Source organism: Sminthopsis crassicaudata, chromosome 2 (assembly GCF_048593235.1).
Source record: "Sminthopsis crassicaudata isolate SCR6 chromosome 2, ASM4859323v1, whole genome shotgun sequence".
NCBI classification, from domain to species: Eukaryota; Metazoa; Chordata; class Mammalia; order Dasyuromorphia; family Dasyuridae; genus Sminthopsis; species Sminthopsis crassicaudata.
Window position 1 is genome coordinate 547731050 of NC_133618.1, and position 18873 is coordinate 547749922.

At 36.3% G+C, this 18873-nt stretch overlaps 1 protein-coding gene across 3 annotated transcripts in view; it reads left to right on the plus strand.

Annotated features, from left to right (window-relative positions):
* The window catches only part of OTUD7A (OTU deubiquitinase 7A), a 391428-nt gene that overhangs the window by 185019 nt on the left and 187536 nt on the right, over positions 1–18873 (plus strand). For 2 of the 3 annotated variants that reach the window (XM_074294958.1, XM_074294962.1), the window contains exon 3: positions 6934–7072. The gene's annotated coding sequence lies outside the window, so the exon portion shown is untranslated. Of the gene's footprint in view, positions 1–6933; positions 7073–15538; positions 15679–18873 lie in introns of those variants that run through there. The other variant, XM_074294959.1, reaches the window with a different exon arrangement.

Genomic DNA, 18873 nt, shown 5'->3' on the forward strand with positions numbered 1-18873 from the left:
ATATCAGAGACTTGTCAGTGTGGACAAATGACAGAAATCTGCCTAGCAAGTGGACCAGCTTTATTATAAGAGACGGTTCATGTTGGGTAGGCTAAATTTACAGGGAGAAAATTAAAATCAATGGATTTGGGTGGCTGAGTAGTCTTGTTCATCAGTAGTCATCTATCTCAGGAATTTTACTTTGTGATTTCTAGGCATCAGACAATGCTTTTTGCTTTTGCTGTCTTTCATTTTTCTATCATATTTTGGCATAAGTCAGTTATTTTTTACTTTGGTTCTGAGTTCCTCAGATTCATCTTTGAGCCCAGGAAGAATTGTCTCAGGTCCCATTTCCATTTCTGTCTTGGAGAAACTCCAGGGAATATGAAGAACTCTGTCCAGACAGTCTGTCTTCTCTGCAACTGTTAGATTTTTGTGATCTTACTGATCTTAAATTTGCATCCTTTTGTTGTTGTTTAGTCATTTCAGTCATGTCTGACTTTTTGTGACCCCGTTTTGGGTTTTCTGAGCAAAGATACTGGAGAGCTTTGCTATTTCCTTCTCGAGTTCATTTTACAGATGAGAATACTGATGCAAACAATGTTAAGTATGACCCAAATCAGACATATCCTGAGGATGTTGCAGATGTGTATTTCTTCTCTGTCTCAACTACTGCCTTATATTTTTCCCTGAGAATTATATTGTTCCATTTCACTGAGGAAGAGTAGGGAGTTGCCTCTGAATAGTTTCCCTTTACTTCAATATAACTCATACTCAGCAACTTCCAGAATGAACAGCTTGTAGTTGTTGTAGAGCCTTCTTTCTAGTCCCTCTTACACAACCAAGGAAACTGAGTTCAGAAATCATCACGTTCAGCAGCTCGGATGAAGCATAATAAAATGTTCCTTTCATCCTTTTGGATTACATTGCCATGGGTATTATTAAATATAATCCAGCCACGTTCTTTCCTTTTGAAAACTTTTAACAGCCTAATATGGGTCATTTGAATTTTAGAGCCCATTGTTCCTCCCCTGATTAGAGCAAATATGAACCATTAGTTCTTTTCTTAGCTTTAGCTGATGGACTTTGTCCATGCTTCATGTTCCTGAGTTTATATTTCAATCAATAGCAATTTTTCTGGAATTTTTACAGTCTTTTCTCAGAATTCAGAGTTTCCTGACTGCAAACAATTATAGTTTAAAGGAATTAACTATCTATCATCTATATCAAGCCTATAAAGTGCAGAGTATTCACCAGATTGGCCATCATCAATGAATGGTTTTGACCATAAAAATTAATGATATTTTCTTTTGTAGATCAAAGCCATTAAAATCATGGCTGTTTAGAAGTTTTTTTGTGAAGCAAAGGTTACCATTTTACAAAGTGATGCTCTTCAGGGAGCAGATTAGCATTAATGATACCAGACTATTGTATTTGGGGCTTTGCATATTAAAAGTTAACTGCAATGTGCATGGAGGTACTGGTTGGTGGGGATACTTCCCCTGCCCTTTTTGGGATTGAAGCTTGATATCCTATTCATATTATACAATTAAAGCTCTGGAGCTGAAAGGAACCTCAGAAACCGACTCATCTGGACCCCTCATTTTACAGATGAGGCAGTTAGGGCAATAAAGTGCTAGACTTTGACTCAGGAAGCCCTGAATTTATATATATATATATATATATATATATATATATATATATATATATATATATATATGTATATGTATTATCAAGTGAGTTATATATCTAAAATACTTTACAAACTTTAAAATGCTACATAAATTTTGGCTATTATCTTGAAGAAACTGAGACTCTATAGAGGGTTTAGATGAATTATATGCAATCTTATGGACAATAAGTATCAGTCAGGATTTTAACCCATGTTTTGCCCTCTAACTACAGAATCAATGGTCTTTCCACTGCATTTCTCCAATCCGAAGTTTTCATAATGCTACATTGCCTCATCCAGTAGTCTCAGAATACATTCTATGAACCTAATAAATTCATTCAAGACCTTGTCTCACCCCAGCATTTGAATGATGAGAAAACTGAGTCCTAGAAGTCTGAAAAGACTAGCTCAAACTCTCAGAACTGCCCAGTGGCTGAGCTAAATCAAGAATCCAGCTCTCCCTACTCCTGGTCCCTAGGCTTGGCCCTTTAAGTACCATTACCGGTGTTAGGACTGACTATAGCTAGAATCTTGGAGATGAAAGTTGGTGCTTTGCCTAGTTTTAGAGGGCTCAGCAGAAAATAATAATAATTAATAAATAAAAGGAATGTGGAGGTTATTGTTTTACTAACTAGAAAAGCAGGAAAGACAAATGTGAATGACTGCCAATGATCTCTGTATTCTACGGCACAGACACAAGGCAACCAACAATCTAAATAGTGTCCTTGGCCACTAGGCATATAGTTGATGACCCCTTCCCCTGTAAAGAATACCACTTCTTATACAAATTCCCATTCTCTCTCTCTCTCTCTCTCTCTCTCTCTCTCTCTCTCTCTCTCTCTCTCTCTCTCTCTCTCTCTCTGTCTCTCTCTCTGTCTCTCTCTCTGTCTCTCTCTTTCCCTTTCTCTCTCTCTCTGTCTCTCTCTGTTTCTCCTTCTGTTTTTCCTCTCTCCCTCTCTTTTCTCCTTCTTTCTCTCTCTTTTTAATCTCCTTTCTCTCTGTCTTTCTCTGTCTCTGCCTCTCTTTTTCTTTATTTTCTCTCTCTTTCTATCTGTCTCTTTCTTTGTCTCCTTTTTCTCTATCTCTGTCTCTCTCTCCCTCCCTCCTTCTGTCTCTCTTTCTCTCTGTTTCTCTCTGCCTCTTTCTGTCTCTCTTTCTCTCTCAGTGCTAACAAAATGATATCATCTTATGCTTATTTAGTACTTTATGGTTCTCAAAGCCCTTTCATGTATTTTTTTCACATAGGACAAGTACAAAGTAGGCAGCAGAACATTGGAGTTCAAATCCTCATTCCCAAACTAAATTTTCTATGTGCGATGGGCAAATGGACCTTGTAGAGAATGACTGCCTATCTTAGAGGGGTTACTACTGAAAAAAGAGCTTTATGGTGCTCCAAGTCATTACTGATCAGAGAAATGCAAATTAAGAAACTCTGAGATACCACTACAAACCTGTCAGATTGGCAAGAATGACAAGGAAAGGTAATGTGGAATGTTGGAGGGGATGTGGGAAAACAGGGACACTGATACATGGTTGGTGGAATTGTGAATACATCCAGCCATTCTGGAGAGCAATTTGGAACTATGCTCAAAAAGTTATCAAATTGTGCATACCCTTTGACCCAGAAATGCTAGTACTGGGCTTATATCCCAAAGAAATACTAATGAAGGGAAAGGGACCTGTATGTGCCAAAATGTTTGTGGCAGCTCTTTTTGTTGTAGCTAGAAACAGGAAACTGAGTGGATATCCATCAATTGGAAAATGGTTGAATAAGTTATGGTATGTGAATATTATGGAATATTATTGTTCTGTAAGAAATGACCAGCAGGATGATTTCAGAAAGGTTTGGCGAGACTTACATGATCTGCTGCTGAGTAAAATGAGCAGAACTAGGAGATCATTATACACTTCAACAATGATACTATATGATGATCAATTCTGATGGATGTGGCCATCTTCAACAATGAGATGAACCAAATCATTTCCAATAGAGCAGCAATGAACTGAACCAGTTACACCCAGTGAAAACTCTGGGAGATGACTATGAACCACTACACAGAATTCCCAATTCCTCTATTTTTGTCCACCTGCATTTCTGATTCCTTCACAGGTTAATTGTACACTATTCCAAAGTTCAATTCTTTATGTACATCAAAATAACTGTATGGATACGTATACATATATTGTATTTAATTTATACTTTAACATATTTAACGTGTATTGGTCAACCTGCCATTTGGGGGATAGGGTGAGGGGAAGGAGGGGAAAAGTTGGAACAAAAGGTTTTGCAATTGTCAATGCTGAAAAATTACCCATGCATATATCTTGTAAATAAAAAGCTATAATAAAAAAAAAGAAAAAAAAGCTTTATAAACCTGAAAGCTCAACAGAAACAGCAGTTATTATTCCTCATGTTGTAGACAAGGAAACCAAAGCTTAGGGCTTGAGTGTTGTGGCTCAGAATCACACAGCTGGCATTAGAGGCAGAGCCAAGACTCCAGCCTTTCATCTTCAGTGCTCTTTCCCCTGATGTTAAAGCCTAGTGCAGTAAGGACCAGGAGTGGGTGAATAGGATTTAGTGCACAGTTAGGGACGTGGAGGAGACTGCTTTGTTTCCCCTGTGGGGTCATCCAGCATGCTACTGCTCAGCTACCACCCAAATGGCCAGCAAGTTGTGTAAAGATGACCTGTGAGATCCCACACCTGTCTGTTTCTTTCCACAGCCCTTAGCTAAGAGACCTAGTCTCACTCCATCTGTCCTTCACACATGGTTTTAGATGTTCCTAATAGGCTGCCAGCTACTTATGCAAGCTACAATAGACTCAGCCCACAGGGAATGGCTGCCATGAACTCAGTCAATACTTTCTCAGTGCTTGGAATTAATCATTCTGTTGTCAGCTCCTTGCCTAATTTCCTTCCTGCACCACTGTAATGTGTTACATCACCTCCCCTACATCAGTGATCTGTGATTCAAGGTAGTTTAATTCTGACAACAGAGAGGATCTCACCTAAGATCCTTGCCTTGGAATAATTAAATTGCATGCATTTTCATTAAAAATGGAAATTGGGAGATAAGATAGAAGAGCCATGCTGAATTGTGTTTTGATGTACCATTTATTGTCCACCCCTGAGAAAGAATTCCGTTTTCTAGGTTGTGAACCTAGCTGTCAACATGGAGCAGGTTAGAATTGTAAGTAGGGAAGAGTGACTGAGGCTGACCTTGGACACACACTGGGGGAAGTCACCTTCTCCTGGTGGCTGTCTTATGGTCTTTGCTGTAACCCAGACTGCTACTACTGGAGTCCAGTCATCATGTGTATTGTTCTTGGGATGATTACTGCCATCAGAAGAGAAAATCTTAGTTTGTATCTGATTCTAGAAGACCTTCCAAAATCCTAATTTTCCTTTCCAACCTTATCTCCCAATACTCTCTTGTGTCGAGAAGGCCACTGTAGAACCTCTTTTTTGCCATATTTGTTTACTTCCTGAACCCTAGATATGCCTTGGACTTTCCTTTTTTCTGCTGCTGTTTACATTATTCCTCACATCCACTCACCTCATTCCATTAAATCTACTTGAATCCCATCCTGTCTTCAAGGATTAAATCAAATAAAACCTCTCTCCATGAACCTTTTCTTAAATACCCCATGACATAATGCTCCATCACTACTTCTTACAATACCTGTGACTTGTCAGAATCAAAACTTTATTGAACACCTCTTAATTGCAAAACAATCCCTTAATATATATGTTTTATGTTTTTAACTAGATTTTTAAAAACTCCTTTTTAGAGCTTATTCATCTTAGTGTCTTCTATAATGCCCTTGTCCATAATAATCATTCAAGTGATATTGGCCAGTTGTCTGATTTTACTTAATCTCCAGATCATCTTTGTCAAAATGCTCTCTGAAATCTGCTGTTAAAAATCTATTCTTTGTAATTCAACAAGTTCCCAGTATTATCAAGCCCAGGAGGTGCAAAAGATAAAAATGAAACAATCCTTACCTTCAAATCTTACATTCCTTTGGAGGAAAACAATATGTACCCAAATAAGTAAACACAAATATATATATATATTTGGTAATTTCAGTGGAGGAGGACACTAATTTAGGAGATACAATTTAGGCAGAGCCTTGGGAAAAAAAAAAACTAAGAATTGCAAGAAGTGGTTTTCAAAAGAAAGTGAATTCAACATATGTAAAGGAATAGAGGCAGAAGTGGGATGTCCTATATAGGAAACATTCTAGCATGTAGCCCAGATGGGGAGAAATGCATACTACTTATGGAACCAGATTGTCAAAACCTTTAAATGCCAAAAAGAAGTGCATGTATTTTATCAGAATAAATTGCAGAGGACCTGAGCTGACTACAGGTCTAGACAGTTAGTCTTTGAGATGGATCCATATTTATTCTTCACTGCCCTTCCCCCAACCTCTAAAAAGAGCCCCATTTATTTTTGGATGATTGTTCCTTCTAGCTACCTTTTCCTCTCTTGCTTTCCTGCCCTGCTGTATAAAAAAACATTTTCTTTCACATAAATAGGAACATAAATTTAGAGCTTGATAAAACCTGAGAGATTATCTAGTACAATCCCCTCATTTTACAGATGAGAAAACTTAGGCCCAGGAAATTACAGTGATTTGCCTAATGTTACTTGTCTGTAACAAAGCAAAGATTTGAAGTCCGCCAGTTAATCAGCAAGCTTTCTTAAGCATTTCCTCTATGCCAGGCACTGTGTGAAGGGTTGATCTGTAGGCTTCAACTACAGTACTTCCATTGTTGCTTAGTACCTCTTAATACTCCTGGTATAACCAATATATTAAAACTTGCCTTCAGGAATAGTGGTTACATGAAGTAGTCCTAGAAAAAAGAGTTATTATGTTCAATAGTTCTTAATGTACAATATGTGTTCACTTAGTCTGAAATATGTTTTTAATCCTTGTATTGTATATGTTTTATAATTTACTGTAACATCAGAATTCCATTTCTTTCTGAGCCTGAATCCCTTTCAACAAGATTCATCCAGTCTGACTCTGAACAATAGAATCACTTGAAAAAGTTTCTACATTTTAAGAGGCATTTTACATTTAAACAGCTGATACCTTTCTACATCTGGATCAATTTAAAAAAAGAACTCTGTTTTGTGGAGGGGGAGGGGAATTGATAAATTCTTCATCTTATTTCCAACATACTTTTATTCTATTTTTAATTTTCATAATTTTTCATTGTTCCAGTGTTTAATGTTAATTTAGCTTTGTATCTTATCTTTTCCTCCTTTTCAGAATTCTCAGGGGTTGTGATATCACACCACACATTTTATTGTGGCAAAATGGACTATTTTCAACAGTGGAAAGTACCATGTTGACAAAGTATAATTCTTGACTGCCACATGCCTCCAGAAGACGTTGAAGTCTGTTAAAAGTAAGTCAAATGGATAATTTGTAGGTAATTTGTATAACTGTAAAGTAAGCACCTTTTTCTGGGAACTCATTTTAGAAACTATAATTAGGCTCCAACAGCTATTATTGGTGCTATGACTAAATTCTCATGAAAATCAATTCCAAAGTAGATAATAAAGTGTTATACACCGAAACACACAGGGAATGTTTTCTTGAAACTTTCCCATTGTATTGGTTTTAAACTATCATAATCTGTTAATATACAACTTATTTTCTGTTGGTGTTTTCTGAGATGTGGGTATTTATGTTGCTATAACAATTTATTTTTTTAAATAATTATGAAGGATTGTTACCCTAAAGATGTGTTGATCCAATTTTTCTAGTACAGAATAGAATTCTAAATTTAACATTCTGAATTTAATCCTACTTTAATCCATTGAGATTGCAGAATCACACTGAATTTCATAGCTAAGTGACTTCAATGGATATAAAAATTAATCATCTAGACTTTGCTTGAAGACCTCCAGTGAGAGAGAACAAACCATTTCCCAAGGCACTTAAATTCTTAGAAAATTTCCTTTATATTGAACCTAATTTTGCATTTTTTCACTTCTGCCCATTATATCTCATTCTGCTCTCTGGGATCAGGCAAAACAAGTCCCATCCTTATTCCCTTCATAAACTGTCTTCAAACTTCATTATTTAGTGCAAATGATAAAACTGAATTTTGAGGTGTAAAGAAATTGGTCCAAGATCCCTTCTCAAAGATTAGGACTCAGAACATGGTATAAAATACCTTGTCAGAATATGTTCTACCTAGTTATCTTGAAGTTTTTAAAACATGTTTTTTATTTATTCCTCAAATAATACAAACAAATGTACAATAAAAGATCGCAAATATGAATATGGGGTAACCCCTTTATTTATATTCCAGACATAAATATGGATATTATACAGGACCAGATTAACATTAGATTGAAACATAGCATATTATATCAAGCTTTTACTGCATGTTATTTTTGTTTGAAGGAACATGTCTTAACCTGTGATACACACAAATCTGTGTAATTGGGTTCACTGCTCTAAAGACATTCAAATTCTTCTAAAATAACTTGGATAAGTAAGATTTATAAACTAATAGCATATTTACAAATTGCTCTGAAATGTAATGTTTGAAAAGCAAATGATTGTATTCTTAGAAACAAATAAGCAGTAGCATGAGTGGGATGAGAGTTATTACCAGAGTGATGGTAACCAGATGTTCCCTGTCTCTACTGAGGATAGAACTAGGCACTGGGGCTAAAGGCGGAAAGATGAATGTCAAAAAATGAAGAATAATGTCATGACTGAAGGTCTCCTTAACTTTGAAATACATTATTGAGGAAGGTTTGACTTCTTCTTCCTCCCTGGAGATCTAAAAGATAAAATAGATGGTCATCTGCACTGGATAACTTGGGGCTGGGGGGGGGGGAGGATGAATGAAATGATCTCTTGAGTTTCTTTGATTCCTATGATTCCTTGAATTCTCTGTAAACAATTTAGGCTTAATAAGATCAGTAAACCTGAGTTTCAAAAACTAAATGTTCAATACTGACAGGAATAAGACTTTGGTTCCCATTCATGATGAAGCTATTATTTTTTTATTCTTTCAAGTATAAGTAACTGTTTTGGAGTCAACTTTCTATTTGCTTTGCATTCTGTAGATGCAAATTTCTAAAAAGAAAGAGAGAGAGAGAAAGAGAGAGAGAGAGAGAGAGAGAGAGAGAGAGAGAGAGAGAGAGAGAGAGAGAGAGAGAGAGAGAGAGAGAGAGAGAGAGAGAGAGAGAGAGAGAGAGAGAGATTTTAAATTTGCAATTACTTCAAGGGGAATTTATTGAGTGCTGCCATGTGTTAACCACTGTTCACCTCATTTTTATCATATAAGACTTTGCAATAAGGTAATATATGAAGATTGTTAAAAAACAAATGCAATGTAAAAAGAACAATTCAGTGCATTGAACACTGAATTTGGAGTAAGAAAACCTGGAATCAAGTCTCATCTCAACCATTTAATAGATTATGACTATGAGTTTCAGTTACCTCATCCATAAAATAGGAATAGTAATATTAGTACTAGTAGGTAGGTTGTGAGATAGAGACAGGGTTGACTTGAAAGTGCTATAGAAAGATAGATTTGTTATCCATTTTCTTAAAATAGAACATGGATGTAAAATAGAGAGGTACAAGATGCTAGGAGCATTTTGAGGTCAAAGGAATGGTGTCTGGTTTGGGGAAATCAGCTGTCATAAGGTAATGGCATTTAAGCAGAACCTTGAAAGAATAAGTTGAATTTCAGCTAGTGAGAATGTTAGATGAAGACTACTCTGAGGACAGAATATGACATGAGCAAAGACACAGAGGCCAAAAATTTCAAGATATATTCAGATTGTACTGAAGGATGGAGGAAATAGCACAAGATAAATCTTACCAGGTAAGAACATGAGAATGTCCTAAATAATAAGTCATAGACTTAGGAGAGAAATTTTTGACCTGGAAAGTAACTCTATTACACCTGTGCATTAAGAAGATGAATCTTGAGATGACATATAGGAAAGATTTGACTGCTTTAGTCATTATAACAGCTTAGTTTTTAAAATATTGTTTTTCTGACTTTTAATTTGAAGAATTCCTTTTAGTGTTCGGTGAAGGTATTGCCTTTGGTAGAGTGAAAAGAATGATGAAATCAGGTTCAGCATTAACCTCCCAGATTTGTCACATTTTAAGCTGTATAACTTGGGCAGGCCATTTTAGATCTTTGGGCTTAAATTTCTTCATTTGCAAAATACATGGACATTAGACTAAATGATCTTTAAGATCCCTTCCAGCTCTAAAACTGTGGCTAAGATTATGACTCTCACTATGATTGAATGAGTTAATGACAGGAAAGGAACAGGAGTCTTATATTCTTGTCTCTTCGAAGTTAATGCCTAGCACCCTAATTTGTATATTTGGTCCACACCTGTGGTTGCCGTAGTGGGGAAAAAAGGTCTCTATAGCAATGCAGATCAGCTACTCTTTGCAATTCACTTTAATTGAGAATTGCATGAGGCACTGAGAGATTAAGTGGCTTTCCCAGGATGCAAGGATAATGTCTATCAAAGGAAGAACTTGAACTCAAGTTTTCCCTATCTTACTAAAGCAGGGCTTCTTAAACTTTCTCCACTCCTCCCCCTTTTTGCCTAAGAAATTTTTACGTGACCCCAGGAATGTAGGTAAATAAAACAGGTAAATGAATCAAACATTTACTGATAAAAAAAATCAAAATAAAAATTAAAAATAAAAATGATATAAAAATAAAAATAAAAAAGTATATTCAGTTTTACAACCCCACAGTTTAAGAAGTTTTGCACAGCTGGGTATCCTGAGCAAATCACTTAACCCTGTTTGCTCCAGTTTCCTCTCTGTAAAATGAGCTGATAGGGGAAATAGTGAACCACTCCAATATCAAATGGGGTCACAAAGAATCAGACAGGACTAAAAATAATGGAAACTACTAAACTAAACTATCTCTAATGTCATGCATCTACTAGATATAACTTCATAATTCTAATAGAATTGGAAGTATATCCCAGATGCCTACCACACTGTATGCTCAATGAATATTTGTTGACAATCAAATAATTTCCTCTGTTTAGATGGAAATTGATTCTTTGATCAGCAGAACTGCTTCTTTGACTTCTGCTTCAGTTATTTCAATAGGTAAAATAATTGAATTAAATATATTTTGGTCTTATTGTTTGAATGGAATAGGATTAGGCTAAATTTCCTTAATTCAGTGGTATAACTTGTCTACATTCATCTAATTTATAATAGCAATCCAGATCTTTCAATTTATGATCTTTGAATTCTACTATATTAAATCCTATTTCATGTTATTTTGGGGTCAATATTGTCATTACAGTGAATTTTTCCTTTCCATTTTGAATGATAATTAAGTGAGAGAATAGGTCAAGTTGTTTCATGTTTGAAGTTGTAAACATTGCTTATGTTACAGGACACTGAATCTTCAAAAAATGTTAAAAGAGAATCATTTGATTTTTTTTGTTTTTTAGAAGTATTTTTAGTCTTCAAACCTAATTTTTCTATAACTTTAAAAAGGTAATGTTTAAAAGAAATAATACTATATTATGCACATTATATGTGTATTTTTGTATATAAAAGCAGTAGATTTCCCTCTGATGTCCATGGAAGAAATAGTTGGCACAGCAACACTTGGGGGGGGGGTGTTATATCTTTCCCATATTAAATTTGGTGAAATGTCATGATGGATGAAATTTATTCTACTCTTTTCTTGGGGAAACATGGAAAACTTATACTCAGGAATATTATGTTCCTTTACTTTTCTAAAGTCAATTGGGGGTGATAAATGAAAACTAATATAAATTGGAAATGAAAGAATATTCCATTTTGTAAAAGATAAGTAAGTACAAGTTGTCCTCTTGCATACTTGTGCTGTTTTATTATATTTCCCTGCATTAGAGTTACTTGATCTCAAAGACCCTGTAATAAGGACACAAGGAGCTTTAGTATATCACCTAAGCCTAAACTATTTAGGCAAATTGGTATTTATATTTAAAAAATGGAAATGGAAGAACAATATGACAAGTTTTAATGTCAGGCCAAGCATAGATTTAAAAAAAAATAGAAGCAGAACAGTCTCTTATTTCCTTTCCAGTTTTCTTGGAAATTATTTTTGAAACCAAAAGTATTCTAATTTCTTCTTGGGGAAGAGTTTGACTTTTTGGAGAAAGTACTAAACCTTTTGATCTGTATTCAATTTACCAAAAAGAAAAATGGCACTTTTAAAAAAGTATTAAAGGACTATATAAGGTCAGTCCCTATTGTCTCTGCCAATTCAAAAGTATTTTCTGAGATTTTCTTGGAAATATTTGAAATGTTTCACTATCTGATCAAACTGCAAAACTCATTATAAATAAGATATAATATATAACTGAAAGTTTTACCACTTATACTCTAAGTAAAACCAGGTCTGACCAGAAGGAAACACTTCCACACTGAATTATATTCATTTGACATAGGGCTCAAGGTAAGAAAGGAAGGAAGAAAAAATAAAGCAAAAAAATATTTATTGAGTCTCTACTATATTCAAGGAATTTTTAAAGAATTCAAACCCAATGATTGATCAAGATGTGTAACGAGCTGTCGTCTCCAGAAGCTGCCAGATCGCTCTCTGGGAAGAGATCTGCTGTGTCTACTCAAATCTCTCCGACAGATTCTTCTTCCTGTAGTGAATCGTTGTCTCCAGGCAGTTGCTGTTAACTCTTGTCCTTAGAAGTGACTTCCCTTCCTGCAGAAAGCCCCGTCAGGCCTGATGTAATGCAGAGACCTTCTTCTTGAATCCTGGCTCTGAATCTCCTCCAGCTCCTATCCTTCTCCAGGCCGATCTGCTCTCTGCGCCCAGTGCTGTCTCTTTTTATCCTCCCAGAGAATGGGCGTGGGATAATGCAAGGGCTTCTGGGAAGAACCACCCCAGCCAATGAGCTTGCCCCCTCTATCAAGTCAACCTGAGTTCTCACCTTGTAATTGTCCAGAAAACCTGAATTCTCACCTTGTCACCATCCAGACAACCTGAGTTCTCACTTAGTAATCCTAACATCTCCCCCTTTCTTTTGATTTAGAACATAGGACAGTCATGACCTTGAAACATAAATCCATCAATATGGGAAGTATTACAGATAATTACATAAATGACCTTGAAACATAAATCCATCAATATGGGAAGTATTACAGATAATTACATGAATTACATAAGCACATAGTAACATAGTAACATAACACATGCTAGAAGTATATAACATAATCATAAATTGAAAATTTATAAATGTCCATAAGTCCATTGTCCATTAGTCTCATATTGTGTGAGGAAGTCCAATGATTCCTGCTGGTTTTAAAGTTCTTTAACAGTCTTCTTATTATCCATGCTCTTTCAGTGTCAGATGTTTCTTAGATCTTCTCCTTTATTTTGAGGTCTTTCTCTTTTTCTGTCTCTCTCTGGTGGACAAGGCGAATATGACTCGTTGGCACCCATCTGATTCCTTCTCCTGCTGAAGAAATACAAGCAAACCCTCTCCCCCAGGCAGTTAACCTATCTGGTCCCTTCCATTCACCACTTTCTGGATCTCACTTAGTAATCCTAACAAAGATGTAACTTGAATTTTTATCTATGTATGAATACACACACATACACACACATATGTGTATGTATGTATATATCCTCAGACCTTAGCCCATTACAGACAGCTAATAAATGTACATTATTGGATTAGATGATGTAAACGAATCAAAAGAGACCCAAACCAGATTAAAATGTAGTTGGGAAATGTTTGAAAAATAAATAAAAATACATTACAATAAGGGCATATAAAGATAAGATGCTATCTGCTTCCAGAGAAAGATAAATAGACATTATCTGATAAATAGAATTACATATAAAATAATTTTACATACATATACCTGGGTATTTGTATCTAATGGTAGCCATTTCTAGGGCAGGGTGGGGAGGGAAGAAAAAAAAAGAAATTTACATAATAATTTTTTTGTATATTTAAAAGAATAGTAACTTGTATATGTCAGATTTGCAGTTTCATATGAAGTCATCTTTTTATTATAGTATGTTATGGAAATGCTTGATTTATTTATACAAATCCAATTGAATTATTCTATAATGTATTAAAGAAAATTAAATAATGAAAATATAATGCAACATAGATAATATCAATTTGTGGTTTTCTAAGTCAATGTGCTCATAGGGATTCATTTCTTTTTAAATTGGACACTATTGGTATAGACAATGAAGGAGTTTTGAGAAGAGAAAGATCCCCTGGGCCTGTAGTGGTCAAGATAGATTAGATTAAAGGATGTAAAATATTTGAATTGCATGTCATTTCACATAGAAAAACAATAAGTAATTGGGAGTTTACACAAAGATTTATTACTGTACTTTAAAAAAAAAAACTATAGCTATTTAGAGAATTTTAGGTTTAAGGTTCTGAGGTCTTCCCTCTCTACAAATCCACCTGTTACTCTGGTGTTTATTTTTAGTACATATCTACTTATGGAAAGGTTTTATGTCTCTTGAAAGATAGTGGCTCAATTTCAGATCTTCCTGGAAAGAAGATGGATGGCATTCCACCCATTTTAACCCCCAGTTTGGCTCAAAATCAAAATGCCTTTCTTCGCTTACCCACAGGGACTCAAGGAGTAAACTAAAAATAACGCAAGGTTCTGACAGCCAATTAGAAGGACTTCGTCTTCAGACCTGTTAAGAATGGTCAGCCAACCAGCAGTAAGCATTAGCTAGAAATTTTCCTTTTAAATGATCAGATTCAAATGTTTTGAAACTTATCCTGGAAATTAAGCAAGAGAAAAAAAAAAAAAAAGAAGGCTAAGAAAGACTCCCATGTTAGAACATTGTGAGAAAGGATAAGAAAGAAACAAACTAACTAAAAAAGCAAGTAAGAAGGAAGACTTGGAGGTAGCAAGTCAGCAAAGAAGGAAGAAAAAAAAGAAGGAAGGAAAGAAGGAAGGGAGGAAGGAAGAAAGGAAAAAGGCCTTAATTCATTCTCCTGTGAGTTAGAGCTCTGAACTATAACTCAGAAGAGTAAAACTCTAAACCTGACTCTCCCAATAACTATATGTGCCTATGTGACCTCTGGCAAATCCCTTTACCTCTCTTCAGTCTTCAGTTCTAATATTTAAATTTGCAGGGGGTAGGGGGCATTTGGAATAGATGTTGTGTAAAATCTTTTCAAGTTTTAAGTTCTGTGTTTTAATGATTCAGCTCTTTGGAAGAGAGGCAGTTTGATGTAACAGAGAACAGGCTGCAGACTCAGGAAGACCACGATTTGAGTATACTCCGCAATACCCCCAGGGATATTCTGTAGGAAGCCCTCTGCTACTACCTGCTCCCTGAGTTTTACCTCCCTTCTACCCTCTATGTACTTGTATACAAATAAATTGTTTTCTCCCCTAGAATGTGAACTCCTTGTAGAGAGGGACCCAATTTTTCTCTTTTTTTGAGATTCTATCACCTGGCATAGACAAAATGCTTAATAAATATTGCTGACTAACTTGATTGAAATGTAAGGGCTGTAGGACCTGTCAAATGACGGAAGCTCTCTGCTCCTCAGGAAACTCAATAAAATGTGTAAGGTGTGGGGCAGGTGCCAGGCTTCATGAACACAGGAATTTATTTCCCTATCAGCCTGTCCCTAAATTCTCCCCTTCCCCCTCGAAGAAAACTCCCTAACAATACATTATGGTTATTTCAACAATGTGGGCCAAGGTTTATGCTTATTGTGTTGACTCATGCATGGAGCAGCTGAAGCTTCCTGGTATTTGTAGTGGCTGAGGCTAATGAACCCTAATAGATGCCTGGAAAGAACTTGTTAATGGTTTCTTTAAAAAATAAAAAAGGAGGAGAAGAGCAATCTAATAAGCTGGACTTGAAAGAGCAGAAACATATGGAGTACATTTCTCCTGCTGTATGGATCCTGCATTTTAAGAGGGCAGAGGCAAAGTGTTTCTTGGCAATGTGACCTTTGCATTTCCCAATATCCTCTGAAGTTGGTGAGTAGTTTCTGTGTCTCGGGGCAGGGAATTATTAATGCAGCAAAAGCTGGAATATCTCTTCTCCATCTGAACGAAGGGCAGCCTAGATTCCTACCCAGTTTTCTAAGTCCTTTCTATGTTCAAGGCACTGTTACCTATATGTCAATAGTACATGCTGACTCTGACCTCAAGGAGTTTGTACTTTAAGTGAAGGGCTACAACAGGCTCACAAATAACCGTGGTGAGAGAGAGATGGTGCAAAATCAGTGGATTTGGGTGTGTGGTGATCTGGGATCGAAAGCCGATTCCGTTCATGATTATTCCTCTCATTGCTGGGACATAAGTTCCTTGAGAGCTTGGAATGAATTTTCTCTTTGTGTATTCTGTACCCATCACAGAGTAGCAAATAGAGGCTGGCTGCTTAATAAACACTTGTTGAATCACATTTATGACCTTTCTCTGTAGCCTGATTTGCAATATTAGAGGGATCAGACTAGAGATTTACAATTTTAGATGTTGTTGAGTCATTTTTCAGTCAGTTTGACTCTTCCTGACTCCATTTGAGGTTTTCTTGGTAGAGATACTGCAGTGGTTTGCCATTTCCTTCACCAGATCATTTTACAGATGAGGAAACTGAGGCAAGAATGGTTAAGGAATTGCCCAGAATCAGGCAACCAAGTAAGTGTCTGAGTACAGATTTGAACTCAGAACTTTCTGCCCTGGTGCTAGATCATCTGGATTACTTAGCAGCCCCAAAGTTAAGTGATCTTTAAAGGCCCCTTTCAATTCCAAATTTCGTATCCTATAGCTATGTTAAGCACATTATAGAGAGACAAACAAAATGCAGTGAGCGATTGGAAGGTGAGATTTTATACAGCTGGAGTGTTAAGCAAAGTCTCATGGAGGAAGTGTTAACTGAGTGCAACCCGAAAGTGATATCTCAGTAGGCAGAGATGAGGGGGAAAGGAAGGCAAGTATGTAAGTCAAGGCTTTGCTGGTAGAAGGTGAAAGGGTCACCTGGTCCCTAAAGGAGTATGGTGTGAAATGAACATTAAAAGATAAAGTGGAACTAGACTGGATGTGATTGGCCTGGGATGTCTTGCTATAATGTTTGTTTGTCATATATGGTGAAGTATTCATTGCACAAATTGCTTATATTTTTCTATTCCTTAACCTATTTAATTGGTTTCTTCTAGACCTATTGGTCCTTCTTATGATATTCATTGATTTTGTTGAAATAACCAATCTAGAGACTTTTTGATGATTTGTAGACAAAGATGAAAAGATAAATTCTTAACCAGAGGAAAGAAAAATACACATATGATATAATTTTGGGTTTAAAATGTATTTTAATTTTTTACATTATTTTTATAAGTCTAGACAATCAACAGAATAATAAACAAAGCCCTAGGTTCTTTTGCACTTGCCAGTTTCTAAGGTGTAAATCCTCACACTGAAGATTTAACAGTTAGTCCACAAGCCAGCTCTAGCACATCCTTGCATCTGTCTAGTCATTCTCTGCCTTAGGCAGATATTCCCATATGGGAAATTTAACTCTAGGATTCCCTTGAGAAGAAGGGGCTATTTACCAATAGTCATCTTACAAATATGTTTTCTGAGTCCTCCTGGAAGAATAACCATCACTCATATTCCCATAGCAAAGAAGTAAATCAATAAATATTTATGAGGAAATTGCTAGGGCCCAGGCACTCTGCTAACTGCTAGGGATATAAATAAAGGCAAAAGCATGGTGAATATATTTACACTGACCTAAAGGAACACCTTTCCTTTCTTATCCTTTATTTTCTGTTTTTTTTCTGGGCCATAATAAACACAAAGAAGCAGAGAGGAGTGAACCCAAGAGAGGAAGCCAAAAGGTCCAGAGAAATATCTTGATTAATCCCTATGGGAGCTCAAGGGCAACCATTTTCAGAGAAATTGAGTAAAGCAATCTCATGAGATTAACAAGTTTTCTTACATGTCTGTTCAGATTGGGAAACTAAGGCAACATTTCCTCAATTTTCCCCAAAAACATGAGACCAGAGTATCCATTTGAAAAGCAAAAGATGGAGAGCTTTCCTCTGAATGAGCTTTATTGTTCTCTCAACCTGCTTCTATGTAATGGAATTGAGGCAGTCACCAAGCAGCTTGAAAACAGATTAAAAGCATTCAGACAAAGAGGCCCCAGGGAGATCCTGAAGATCAGAAATGCATAGTAGTGTGGGAAATAAGTAAGTATGTACAGTCACTCGTACTGAACCATTGCTGGCAACTACCTCCCTACCTCCTGTTGGCAGCAAATATTTGAGCATGTATTTTCTTCATCTCTTTCCCTTCTCATTCTTTTCTTTTACTGATTCTGATATTTATCTTAACCCAGAGATAAAGAGGAGAGAGAGAGAGAGAGAGAGAGAGAGAGAGAGAGAGAGAGAGAGAGAGAGAGAGAGAGAGAGAGAGAGAGAGAGAGAGAGAGAAGGAAGGAGAAAAGGAGAGAAGGAGAAAGGGAGGGAAGGAGGGAGAATGCATGCAAACATTTATTATTTATCGTGTGCTAGGCATTTTGCCAAGAACTGTGAATATACGAACTTGCATTCTAATAGGAGAAAATATAAAAGAAAGGTATGAAGCATGGAGGGAGGGAAAGAAGTTACTCATTCGAGGACCCAGGAGCTAGTGTATTTATTGGTGGTGCAATAGGAGAAATAGTACATGAATAATATGGCTGGGCTTTCTCATAGTATAACAATTCCAAATAGAGAGCAGCCAACCTCTTCAAAGAAAGCTATGCCTTATATTATCATTTAAAGAATAAGCCATCCAATTTGAGAAATCTACCACATCTGTGGAAACATGAGCAGAATTCACTACCACATGTCAAATACTCAACCCAATTAATTGCAACTTTTGTGATTGTGAATGCATGGTCATGGGATTTGATTTGGGGGCTTATGGAACATTCAAAACTCTACCCTATAGTTCTGTGGCCTTGGTGGGCACACTTGGGGCTGCTAAGACTAATCAGAGGAGAAAGCAGACGCTGAGGAAAATTAGAATTGTGAAGACTATAGCAGTGGAGGGGAATGGAAGGAGTTCCAGATTTGGGGAGAGAAAAGAGAAATCTCACTTTCCTATATATGAATTTGAGCAAGTTATTTAAAGTAGACTTTAGTTTCTTTAACTATAACAGCGATCTTCTCCAAGTATAGATGTGCC